This window comes from Macaca nemestrina, chromosome 8, assembly GCF_043159975.1.
Source record: "Macaca nemestrina isolate mMacNem1 chromosome 8, mMacNem.hap1, whole genome shotgun sequence".
NCBI classification, from domain to species: Eukaryota; Metazoa; Chordata; class Mammalia; order Primates; family Cercopithecidae; genus Macaca; species Macaca nemestrina.
In genome coordinates, this window is record NC_092132.1 from 87,220,501 (window position 1) to 87,234,443 (window position 13,943).

The window sequence follows — 13,943 nt, forward strand, 5'->3', positions numbered from 1 at the left end:
TTTATGAGGCCGGGCGCGGTGGCTCAAGCCTGTAATCCCAGCACTTTGGGAGGCCGAGACGGGCGGATCACGAGGTCAGGAGATCGAGACCATCCTGGCTAACACAGTGAAACCCCGTCTCTACTAAAAAATACAAAAAAAAAAAAAAAAACTAGCCGGGCGAGGTGGCGGGCGCCTGTAGTCCCAGCTACTCGGGAGGCTGAGGCAGGAGAATGGCGTAAACCCGGGAGGCGGAGCTTGCAGTGAGCCGAGATCCGGCCACTGCGCTCCAGCCTGGGCGACAGAGCAAGACTCTGTCTCAAAAAAAAAAAAAAAAAAAAAAAAAAAAAAAAAAAAAAAAAAAAAAATTTATGCTTATGCTGATAGACCTGTTGTTGTTTGGTCAGAAACGTCATCAGTAAAGAGTTACAGAATTTTAAGGAGGAAAAAGAACAACATTTTAAAGTGTCCAAAAAATTTCTTTTTATTTTCTTGTCACAGAAACATGTAAAGAGTCTTCTTAATCTAGTTTTTAAAACGTTAAGATGTGATACATCAGAAGATAAAAGCACATATTTTGGTTACTTTACAAAAACATAAATAACACTTGTTTATGTTATAAAAAGCCCCTTCGGTGTATATTAAAAGTCCCTTTGGGATATCATAATGCCGGTGCATTGCACAGTACACAGATACATTCATATTTAAATTTTTTAAAAAGTTCCTCCTCCACACAGAAAGTCTTTAAGACCCAGCCCTAGGGATTTGACATCACTTAGAGCTACTTTCTACATCTTTCCATGACACACACCTCAAAGGGGCTCCCAAAAAAGGAACACTAGACAATGTTTATGTGTGCCCAAGGCTTTCAAAGTAGAGAAAACCTTCTTGGAAATTATTTAAGACTAAGGCAATTTAGGGAGCATTTCGGAGATAGAGAGACACACAGAGAGAGAGATCGATCCACACCAATTTATCCTTCCCTCCTTCCCAAAATGAGTGTCCAAGCCTAACTGTTGATTCCCAGAAAGGTTTTTCTGCACATCCACATAGAAGAGCACAGCAGGCAGAGGGAGGGAGGGAAACGAGAGAGGAGCCTGGACTTCTGGAAAGAGCAAAACCACTCTCACTGAAACTGCACTCTCCGCCACTGGTGCGTATCTTCTGCAATGGGAACAGGCGTGGTTTGTATCAAGGAAGTGGAATGTGAAGTAGAACGACTGTTCCCAGGTTCATTTCACCACACAAGGTGTCTAAAACCTGAGAATGTCGCCAGCGGGTTCAAGTCACAAAGACACTGTATTACAAGCAACAACTACCAAACTTTCTTATTATAGATGATACTCTATTACAATTCAAGGCAAGCTTTCATAATATTCATTTTTTTCCCTTAAAAATGTTATTTGGATGCAATTTGCACTGGATGATTTACTATCTACCAGGATGGACCTGGAAGGGAATGTGGAGTGGGGAAGGAGGCACGGTTGGTCAGTACTCTGAAGTTTACTCTGTCAAAGAATATACTGAATCCCTTTAACCAGAATATAGTTCTAGATCAGAGCAGGTATTTGAACAAATCATTAAAATTGCATCATTTCGCTTTTCAGGAGCAGAGAAATAATTCCTGATGGTTTTCAGAGATCGCAAGGCTCTGGTGATAGCAGACACATGGTGGCTGGCAGCCAGCCGTGTGACTGGTGATTGAATACACAAGTTTCTGTGGACTCTACAGCCTGATATGGGAAGGACATCAATTTTTAAGTTTGATGAATAAGTAAAAACAAAGGAAGTTTTGGTATAAAACAGGACACTATGGAGAAGGGACACTGAGAAGGAAAAACTCATGCTGCATTTATTTGGGATATTTGAACCTCAGTCTTGCCCATTTAAATATTTTTCTTTTAGAATGTGCCATTTTTTATCTCAGATTATTTAAGATTATCAATTTTCAGGCAAAAAGTAATAGAAATAAAAATGTTGTCAAACAGTAGACAAAGTAAGTGGTAAGAACCCCACCTTCCTGAGACTTCATTTCAACTCCTAACGCAATGTCCCTGCTAAACAAAGCCATGAGACGAAAATTTCTCTTTCAAGCACGGCTAAATATACACTTTAAATATCTCTGGCAGAATGGGATATGTTAACCCTCTCTGTATTTAAAAGGCTTAATAAAAACTACAAAAGGTGAGACAAAGAAAACCATCCAAAATGAAGGCTGCACACATCTTTGAAGAAACAATAGCACATTACTTCTGCTAAGGCACAGCTTCAACATCAGGGGAGTCACTGCCCTGTCCTAATTAGAGTGTGTTTCACTAAATTCTTCCTGATCATTCACTATTCAGCACAGTGTGGACTCAATGCAAACAAAGTCCACTGAGTACTGAAACGCACCTACAAAGACACCCAAACTGATGCAACATCGGGCTTTCCAAAACAGAAGCGAGCCGGTAAGCATCACTCCCAAGCACACACACGCATTCTTGAATCCAGGTAAAAACATGATTCCTTGGTGAATACTGTAAACAGGGTAGCTGTTCACCAGGCAAGCCTGCGGGAGAATGTATTTTCATATGGAATGCTGGAGTACCCATGGTATTAACAAAGCAAAATCAGATTAAACAGATGACACGATGAACATACTTCATTTCACGCATGGCCGTGTTTTTCATGAGAGATAGACTTAAAGTAATTACCATGAACTGAGTCTCCTTCACTGACCTCCCACCGCTTCTGGCTGTCCTTAACAGCTGATGCTCCACAACAAAGACGAACGCCTTCTCTCGGGCGCCTTATTCCTTCTTTAACGTTACCAGCCGAGCACCTCCACCGTTGCAAAAACACAGTACAGCACCTCTGTATCTATGTCTCTAATGCAGCATAAAGATTACTGTGGAAACCTATCACACGGGCGAGCAGCAACGCCACCAACCAATAAGGAAAAGGCACATGCGGAATCCAGCACATGCTCTCTGAGACGCAGGCTGTCACCGGCGTTTAGCAGGCTGCTAATCTAATTATAGCTGGTTTGCTAGCACAGAGCCATTGGAGCAAAGCACAGGAGAAAAGTAAATTTTAATAAATTAAACCTCATAGACAAAATCATCTCGACTTCCTGTCACTTTGAGGATTAATATGTCACCTTATAAACTATAAGTGATTTTTAAAGTGTATTTTTATTTTCCTGAAATCTAGAGAAACAAAGAGTGGTTAAATCAATGCACAGCACTATCGGCTTAGTTAAGCTGATCAGATTCCAGCACTAAGAATAAATAATAAAATTGATATTGTGAAAATAATAGTGGTGCTATAAAATCTGAGTCTTACTTTATTTATCCTAATCAACAATTTGCCACATATTTGTCATAAAGTGCTAATTAATCACTCTTCAATATAGTTGGAAATACCATGCAAATTTCTATCTATAGCGGAAAAGTGCTAATCAAAGTGTAAAAAATCATAATCTTGACTACAGTGATTAATTCGCAGTTACAAGGGACAGAAAAGGGATCTCAGAAGTTATTGTAAAAGGAAAAATTAAACACATTTGGCCACTACACAACTGAATGGCCAAACTACTTCTAGACGCCAAATCCTGTGACACGTTCTCACAGTCAGACTGCCTCAGTTAAAGTTCTGGATCTGCCACTACCTAGCTCTATGACCCTGGGCAAATAACTGCATTTCTTTGTCTAAGACAATGATAGGAGCCACCTTGAAGAGTTACTGTCAATGAGCTGTAAGTGCTTAGCACGGGGCCTGGCACAGGGTGGATTCTGGGTTCTATATTAAGCTCTTATGAGCAGTAGTGATCTCAACCACTCCATATTGTCTCCCTTTCTTTCCAGCATCACAGCACTCAAAAGAGTACCTCAACACGCCTCCATCGTACAGTTCTGTCAGAAATACCACTCAGAAGTCATGAAGGCCAAGAAGCTAATGGTAGGGTTGATTAATCACACAGAACCATTATTGGTATTCACTGTTATGAGGCAAATTATTTCACCTACTTCTTTTTAGATATATAAGAGTCACTACTTTCACTTGATTCTATACAAACCTATCTTAAAACTAATTTTTCAGGAAATTAAGGGCTTCTAATTTTTTTTTAATGATATAAATTTCAAAAATGTTTTCTATGGAATATAAATTGGGAAAAGTTTTAATTAGAAGGAGTTGGATTAAATTTAAAATGACAAATTTATGTTGAAAAGGAAGAGAAGTCAGCCAGTCAAATGCAACTCTCAGTTCTGAGAGTTGTTTATCTACTTCTTTTCCCTTAATTTCTTTTTTGTCAATATGTTCTACAGAATTAGCAGTCCTGAGCCGATCTAATCAAATTTGTAAATGTTCAACGGTTTTTTTTATATTCCCTACAAGTGGGTATATTCTACCAGTCAAATTCCAATCCAAAGATAAAATGCAAACTTCCCATTTCTGTAGTTTTTTTTTTTTTTTTTTTTTTAGCTAAAAACCAAAAAGCTGACACGCTGAAGAGGCATTATGATTTGCTCTGAGGAACCAAATCTTCCCAGGGATTAATTAGTAGCCAAGAAACAGGACTACTGGCGAAGGGGCACTTCATCCTCCAATCTCTGTCTACCACAAACTGTTGGGAAATAAACCAGTGAAAGGAATGACATGGACCATAAACCTCAAGGGAAAGCACAGAAACTCATGGTCCATAAATTCAAGAGTGAAAACCTGTGCTGGAATGCAAACACATACACAAACCCTGGAAAAATGTGGAGATAACTGGCTAAAGAAAGTGAGAGCTGTGTGTGCTACCTTGAAGCATCTTCCTCCTGAATTATCAGAGTGCAATCACCATCATCAGGAGGTAAAAACTCCAAGAGGAATTGGCTTCAGAGATTTGGCCTAAGGCACAGCTCCCTGCAGGCTGCCAGGATACAGGCTAGTAACACTTCCAGGCATTTCTCTAGGAAACATCTAACAGCTTCTGCCTTCCTCTTCATTTAACAGACTGCTAGCTCAAAATAGGCACTGAAAAAGCTGTTTAATTAATTTGTTTCATGCCTGTTTAGTAGAAGACATTAAACAGACACTTTCTAAAAGAAGAAAGCTACTGTCCTTTCTTGGGTCTTATCTTTCAACATGTTCAGACCCAGTATTTGTTTTAGAGCTGAGTAACAGTTCATTGGGAATCTTTCTTATTGCCACTTGGCTAAGGGGGGGCCTATGTATACAGCCTCTGGAATGAGCCCTCTTGTCTTTGAACTTCAGTCAACACACTTTTGATTCTGAAAAATCGTTTGTTTGCTCAGTGAATCATGTTAGGCCCTTACTATGTGTAAGGACTTGTGCTGGACCCTGGAAATACTGTAGGGAATAACAGCATTCTGATTCCTAAAGGAGCTTCTGTTGTAATGTGGGAGTGCTCATTAAGTGATTAACAAACAAGCAATAAAGATCAGGTAAACTGCAGCTCAGCACAGGATGCTCACATGACAGGGATGGAGGATCTGGCTAAGGATGAAGCAGGTTTGCCGGCTTCCTCAGCAGGAGCATGGGGAAAGACCTTCAAGAGCTGTGAAGGTCGTGGAGAAGCTGGCCGGGGGCAGTGGACGGAGGAGGAAGGAGGAGACACAACCACACACACTAGAGGAGGAAAGGGTTTGTTTGGCTCAAGCTCCCTGAGGGTCTGACCACCGCTTCTCTCCTTCTGGATCTTTGTAGATTCCCATTATCTTCCAAGTCGAAACCCTCATCTCCTCTTCCTGGCTCAGAGAATGCGGACGTGTACATTTTACATTTGCTGTACTGACGAGGAGGAGCAGGCACTACAGAAACCTTCTGCCTCACTGCATGGATTTCCTCAAGTTCTGTTCTCATTCTCTAACCCTGGAGACTGAAAATGAGGCTGTGTTTCCAGAATTTTCATATAGAATTGTTACAACTGTTACAGTTTTTTTCACCTTGGAAAAAAGTTAGGGTTCATGTATAAAAAATGATTCTGTTGAAAGCCAGGGCTCCGGGATAACTTTAGAGAGATCGTAATATTCCGGCAGGAAGTATCTCGGTTTCAGCTGCTGGTCAAACACTATCTTAATGCGAGGGGTCCTGGAGAGCTGTTTCTGCTCTGATGAACTGCACCAGGGCCTGAGAAGGAGGCCTGGCTGCACGTGGGGCTATTGCCTCTGATGTTAAAGGACCAGCATTTGAGCCGTGGTCCAGCAGAAGCCTTGGGCCCCAGCCCACATAAGGAGTGGAGGGCAGCTTGGAGGGTTGAGTGCTGAGCAGCATTTCTATCAGGGGACCTCAAGCCACAACATGAAGTCACTGCAGGCAGAGCTGGGCACAGAAACCAAAAATCCGCTCCCCAGTCAATGTGAGCCGGGTCCAGGGAGCCACCAGGATCACCCCACATTGAGGAAAAGAAAAGAATACCCAGGCTGTGAAAGTCTCCTTCTGGCTACCAGGAGCAAGACAACTGGTGGGCAAGAGTCCAGGCAGCTGGTGCCCCTTCCTTTTCTGTTTCTGACACTCAAACAGCAATCTTTCTTTTTTTGTGAAGAGTGTGGCGTACCAGGCACTTATTCAGCTGTGGCCTGGTTGGCCTGGGGCAGACTGAAACTGGCTGCTAGAAGTCACTCCTGCTGCTCCAAAGGCCATGGGCAGCAGCCCTGGCCCCAGCTCCCCCACAGACACTTGGCATCCCTGTGCCATGAGGCAGCCTCACTGTCTGAAGAGGTCCTCAGTGGCTCCCCAGTACCTGTGCATCAGCCCCGAATACCAAGTGTGAGTTCTCAGAGAGGTTGCCCGCTGAGAGGGACAATGATGTTGGACAATGACCTTGCCGGGTACAAAAGCCCTGAGCAGACCGCTTGAGTCTTCTCTGCAGGGCTCGGTTTAGAAGCCAATTGTGCATCCTGAAGTGTCTTCTCAAAGCCTAGTTTTTCTTCTTCCTCAAATGATCGGCTTTTTATAGTACTGGTGAAGGGGGCAGGGTACTACGAGGCTCGGGAAGGGGTATGAATTAAAGAGGTTACTAGGACTCACACTGGAGCGGGAACTTGGTTCTCATACAGTTTCTTGTCATCAGGGCTCCTCCTCCCTGTCCTCATAATGACGTTTAACTCATACTTATTTACTCCTATCATTTGCCAAATATTGTGTTAGGATGAGGAGGGCAAGGAAGGACCTTCCAAACCAGCGAAGGAGACAGATTCAACAATGCCAATGACTAAACCTGAACAGGGCTTTAAAATTGCAAAGGAAACGTCACATATAGTATCTGCTTTGAGAATCCCCAAAATGCTGTTGGGTAGGTATTCTTATCTTCTCACTTAGAGATATGGAAATGCCAGGGGGGCTACAGGACTTGCTCAGCGACTCCAGACTCAATTCATTCCTAACACTCAATTCATTCCTACACACAAAAATTATTTATAATTATCCCATGGGCATAGTAACTGGATAGGATTAATCTAATATATAATAAAGCCATAATAATTACATATTACAACCTATTAATAATTAGGTATTAAAATCATAAACAGATATTATTGTTTAATGAGAGCTATGAATTCTGTTGCAGAAGTCATCCTAAGACTTTAGCTTCTCTTCTGTTCTCAGATCATACCATGGTTTTGGATGTTAACAGGCATCCTCTAGGTTATGAAAGTGTTTACCTCATTATTCATCTCTGTACCACCTAAAGGACCTGGAATTCCTTCTATATGGACCATGGAATAATTCCTATAAAATTTTAAATTACAATACATGGGCAAATACCCTAAATTTCAGTTTTGTCTTCTAAAGCGAAATGTCCACCATTTCAGTGATGTGCAGGTTCTGATAATTTGAAGTAGTCCCATTCAGCCCCATCACCAGCTCTTTAATGCATCTCTGCACTTACTGTCCAAAATCAAGGCATATAACCTTGCACGGGTAAAGCATGCTGCTGTTTTTAAAAAAAGATTCATGAAAGAATTTCAAGTATGCATGCCATCAATGTTCATAATTAAATTTCAACACTAGTCACTTTGAAAGATTAGACTTTTATCCAAACAAATATGTAAGTAAAGAACATCATTTGCTATGAATCTCATCTAGGGTCTTTCTGAAACTTTTAAAATTAGTAGAGGCTAAAGGATAGCAGTCTTGATAAGAGTCATACAAAAACTTCGGGGGTTATATCTTAAATGACATTCCTAGGGAGAAATTATCTTCCTAGAAAAATACCGCCATATATGTCTCTCCTTTGCCATTTATTGCGTTTTATCACAATCCAGCTACTTTCTAGCTGGTAACCTTTTGTAAACTACTTAACTTTTCTATGCTTCAATGTTCTCATCTGGAACATTTGGAGGAGGACGTTGTGTGGATTAACTAAATGAGTTAATGCATACATAAAGCATTTAGGGAGTGCCTAACACTTAGTAAACATCATCTAAATTCTCCCCACTTGGATGATGGCAAAACTAAAACATCCAGGCCAAATGATAGATAATACTAGAAAAACTGACACCCTCCTCGAAAAAGATGTATATAGTATAAATACATAACCCTCATGCCCCGAGCACAACCCAGATGAAAACTGTTAATACTGTTAAGAATTTGTGTTAATAACATCTAGAAATTCTGGAACGTAACTAAGCACAACTTTTTTCATGAGGCAACTTGGAACAACTTTTGAAATTTAAAAAAATGTGTATACCTTTACCCCTGGCCATTTCATTTTGGAAATATAATTCTAAGGAAATAGTTGGGATCACATGCCCCAAAAATGAAATAATTGACGATATGTACAAAAATATTAGAGAAAGGCATTTACCATGGTATCCTTTTGATATGGTTTAGGTCTGTGTCTCCACCCATATCTCATGTCAAACTGTAATCCCCAGTGTTGGAGGTGAGGCCTGATGGGAGGTGATTTGATCATGGGGGTGCAATTTGCATGAATGGTTCAGTACCATCTCCCTTGATACTGTATAGTGAGTGAGTTCTCACAAGATCTGGTTGTTTAAAAATGTGTGGTCCCTTCCCCATCTCTCTTCCTCCTGCACCAGCCATATAAGATGTGTCTGCTTCCCTTTGCCTTCTGCCATGATTGAAAGTTTCCTGAGGTTTCCCCAACCATCCTTCCTGTACAGCCTGCAGAACCATGAGCCAATTAAACCTCTTTTCTTTATAAACTACCCAATCTCAGGCATTTCTTTATAGCAATGCAAGCACAGACTAATATACCTTTATAGGGCAAAAACAAATTAACAATCTTACCATTTGACAATAGCAAATTAGTTAAATAAATGACAGCATAAAAATAAAATTAATAGAACATTGTGAAGTTATTAAAAAGTCCTATTATAAGAAAATATTTACCAAATAAAAATATAGCTGAATATTAGGTAAGTTATAAATCAATGTGTACAAGTAGAACATGAAGGTTCCAAAATGCTCCCAAATCAAAAACTCTTTGAGCACCAACATGATGCTCAATTGATATACTTACTGAAATATTTCAGATTTTGGGTTTTTAGATTAGGGATGCTCAAGCAGTATGTTCTCAGAAAATATTACAAAATCGGAAAAAATCTGAAATTCAAAACACTTCTTGTTTCAAGCATTTCAAATAATGGATGTATGAGGACTCCAGTTTTGTTAAAGTCTCTGTATGTATAAACATATGCTGTAATATCTCTTTGAGTATACACATAGGAAAGGTCTGAGGCAAATGCTACAGCATCAATAGTTTTTATCTCTGCATGGCAGAGATAGTCAACCTGTCTGAATTGTTTAATTTTTCTACCATGTCATTACTAACACTGAATATAAATTGTTAATAAAAACTTGGTATTTTTTTCCCACTTCCACCCAAGGAAAAGGTAAAAACTGGAGGGGGTAAATTTTTCATGAGTGGCCCCTCTAAAGTCTCGGTCTTAAGAGATTCTTGTGCTTCGTGCTGTGGTCATCAGATCTGGCCTACTGCCCGTCTACATGGTGCAGCTCAGCCTTGTTAACCAGCTAGTAAGTAGCAGTCTCAGCAAACAGGATTTTGATGTGCTAACCATTCCCAACCATCAGTCAAACCATTAGGCTGGGCCCCAAAAGTTCAGCTCAGAATTGTCAGCCAATTTGCTGATTATTATTAGACATTAGGGAAAGCCTCTGTTGGCGCTGGTACAAGTCCTCATTGCTAAGGAAGGCCTAGATATTTCATTCCTTAGTTATTTGGACAATTCTCTCATTTTATGTAAGGATATTCTTATATACTTGGGAGATATGGCCAGATTCAAATGTCTGGAAAGCAGCCAGTAAGTTTAAGTGATGGGGAAAATGGAAAATAATTTCTTTGGATATAAAGTTAGAAACATTAGCATGATTCAAGATTGACATGAACCTTGGCAAGTTTCTGAAATTTTATGGATTGTTACCACTACAGTGGGAATCGAGTTTAAAATGAGGTAAAGCAAAGCAATCATATTTCAGTGTGTCTGCCTCTCCTGGCTATATTCTTACTTCCACAGTTCAAAATATCTGTGAATCATAGCTCAGTACCATTAACAGATAATGGTTCAATGGGTTTGTCAGAAAGATATTTCCATTTATATGTGTGTATTTTAAAGGTAGTTTTATTATATCTAGGGACCAATTTTTTAACTTCCACAATAGAAATTAATGTGCAAATGGAGTCTGTTTAACAGAAATCTGCCTTGAAGCAAACTGAGCTCTATTCCATCTATACTATTAAGAGTGTAATTATCTGTAAAGCTAAGACTTTTCTTCTACTGAAAATAATCACCCCAATCTCTTTTTAGAAATGTTACGCTGTTCATAAACAGTGATGATTTCTCTGTATCTAGATTCCCTATATTTCTCCTGTTCCTAATTTACATACAATAATATATGCAGAGATGCTTTTCCATGGTCTTCTTTTATAGCAAAGAAATGATTTTTCATTATATTTTATAGCAAAGAAATGACTTTTCATTATATAATTTTGCTAAAGGCAGCCGCAATAACGATGGGACCTTTTTCATTTCAGAAGTGTCAGTCTGCTGCAGCATTTACCACTGGGTGATTTTAACAGAAAAAAAAGTATCGTGTCCTTCAAGAATGAGGAAAAGATATTCGAAGAGAAAGAATCCTTTAAAAATATGAACATCAGAATAGTTTCTAAATAAAGAAGAAAATCTGTGTCACTTATTTAAGGTTCTTTCTCTTTCTTGGGTTAACAATTTATGCTTTATGGACCCAATAAAAAGAAGTTATTCCTCCAAACATTGCTGAAAGAGTTTGTAAATCCCTGGTGATGTCTGAAAGCTGCTTTTGCAGATGTGGGTTCTCTCTATGTAGGCCACCTTTTCTAAGCACAGTATCAGTGACCTGGGAGAAGGAGCACATGGGAAAGATAAGTTTCACTGCTATAATACTTTTATCATGTGTATGCTATTAGCTCTGAAACAGGAAGTGGTGTGAAGGACATTAATTCACCTTCAGGAAACTTTCTTGGGTCTCTCTTGTACTTTATTTTCAAAGTCAGATTACAAGCTAATTTAAATTTCAAGTATTTGATTACATTCCTCTTGAATGACTGCTCATGATCTGTACCAAGTCTGTGCTCCCATTCAGGAGAAGCTATTTTAATTCCACTGCAGGCAGGCCTTCTAATGAAGGGGAGAGTTTAAATTCCTCTTACAGGGGATAGCATATGATGAATGTTTTTTATCATAAAGTCTGAGTCAAGCCTACACAACTGGTTTGCATAGTCAATTATATAGAAGGCTTTTAAAGTAATGCCACAGAAATATTCTGTAATAGGAATAAATGGCACAAAGTATTTGACAGATGAGCAGAAAACCCTTCCAGGGCTCTAGAGAGCAGCAACAGGAACTGTCCACCTGATGGCTTGATGGCATTTTCAATGTTTTACAGACTAAAGAAGCTTTTATAATTTTAACCATCTTCTCATTTATTTCTATATAAATGAAGATCTTCACATTTATTTCTATAGTCGTTGAATTAAAAACAATTTGAACATGTGATATAAATCAATGCCAGGCTTTAGAAAGATGGTAGCTGGTGTTCTGTTATACTGAGAACATTATGCTGTGTGTTGGGGGAAGGGGTGCTCTCAGTTAATTTTATTTGCCCTCAAATAAATAATTTTATTTGCCCTCAATGGGTGCAGCTCATCCACACAGAACAGAGTGGATCCTGGCTTCTCCGGGTAAAGAAAGCAGAAAATCACACAGGCCTTGCTCTTCCATTAGTCGTGGGTGGTCTCGCTGATGAGGACTAACACTTGAGCTCTCATCCTTGAGAGGCCCTACGTGACAGAGCCAGGGCCCTGAACTGGTGGGCAAGGGTTTCCTTTCTCAAATCCCAGCTTGGGATAGGTTGAGAGAGCGGGACAGAGAAGAAAGATCTTTTTTGATTTTGTAACTGTCTCTTTCCTTAAAATTTCCTCATTTTCAGAAATGAAATTTATAGAGAATTTCTTTCCTGTCATTTTACTTTTTGCAAAATAATTTCCCTTTTCCCAAAATATACTGTATGCTATGTGCTGCTGGGGAAGACGTTAGGGAGGAAAAAAAATACTCCATTGGCAACCAAGAAAAAGCAATACGAAAGCACTATTACTTAAAGTATTGGTTGGTCTAATTGGTCTCGGTTGTGTGAGATTAATCGGAATTTCAGTTAATCTATCTTCCTTTCTGATTTATTAGTTTTGGGCCACTCTGTAGTCTGTGCTCACTCATGCCTTCACACATATTTCCTTTCAGCATTATTCCCTGACCTAAATTGCAGTGAAATGAAATGTACTGCACCAAATTTTTCATATCTGAACAAACTGAAGTCATCCAACTGCATAACACATTCCACCTACAAAATTCAATGTCAGAATCATGCATTAGTGATGCTTCACATTTTGTGGAAATGTGAGCCATGGTGAGGAATCTAGATGGGCAGGTTGTCTGTGTTCCTACTGATAAGAAAGTATCCTCCTCCCCCAGAAAGACAGCTCAATTGTTCCATAAAGACACTGTAATCCCAACACTTCAGTGTTAATAAGAACAAACATATCAATAAAAGATAAGAAACAGACTATAAATACATCCACATATATATTACACAATCAATTTTTAACAAAGGCACTCAGATAATACAATGAAAAATTTAAAGTATTTTCAAAAAATGATCATGAAGGAATTGGATATACATTTAAAAAATTAGTAAATGCTGACCCTTACCTCACACCAAAAATATCAATCTGAGGTAGATCACAGATCTAAAAGTTAAAAATTAAAACTACAGAGCCTCTAGAACAAACAGGAGACTATTTTTGCAAACTTAAAGTAGGTACAAATTTGGTAGAGCTGCAAAAACATCAACTGTTTTGAAAGAATTTATAAATTGCTCTTTAACAAAAATGAAATGTCTGCTCATCAAATAACACTGAAGAAAATAAAAAGGAAAAAACTAGATGAAAGAAAATATATCTAATAAATAAACTTGAAAAATGACTTAGCCAGAAAAAAAATAACTCCTACAAATCAGTAACAAAAGAACAGCAATCAAACTTAAAAAGGGGGCAAAAGACTTGAACAGACATTTCACAAACACAAATGATCTGTAAGCATATGAAAAAGTACTCAGTATCAGTAGCTATCAGGGAAATGCAAATTAAAAACATAATGAGATACAATTCCGTAGCCACCCGAATAACTAAAAAGAAAAAGACAATACTAAATGTTGGCAATGAGGTGAAACAATTGGAACTCCCACACACTGCTAATGGGAAAGCTTCTTTGACAGTTTCTTATAGTTACCCAAACCCTTATGCTATGACCCAGCAGTTCCAATCATGGGCATGACCCAAGGTCTATAAAAACACCTGTCCACAAAAAGACTTATTCAGCAATATTTACAGCAACTTCATTCAAAGTGCACAATTGGAAACAATTCAAATATCCATTCACAGAAGAACAGATAAACAA

General features: G+C 39.0%; 1 protein-coding gene across 5 annotated transcripts in view; it reads right to left on the reverse strand.

Moving 5' to 3' along the window:
- Positions 1 to 13,943, reverse strand: part of LOC105482253 (family with sequence similarity 110 member B) — a 152,159-nt gene that overhangs the window by 73,831 nt on the left and 64,385 nt on the right. For 2 of the 5 annotated variants that reach the window (XM_071068222.1, XM_011742278.3), the window contains exon 1: positions 2,676 to 2,896. The exons of 2 other annotated variants lie outside the window; for them this stretch is intronic. The gene's annotated coding sequence lies outside the window, so the exon portion shown is untranslated. Of the gene's footprint in view, positions 1 to 2,675; positions 2,897 to 13,943 lie in introns of those variants that run through there. One more of the 5 variants, XM_011742281.3, reaches the window with a different exon arrangement.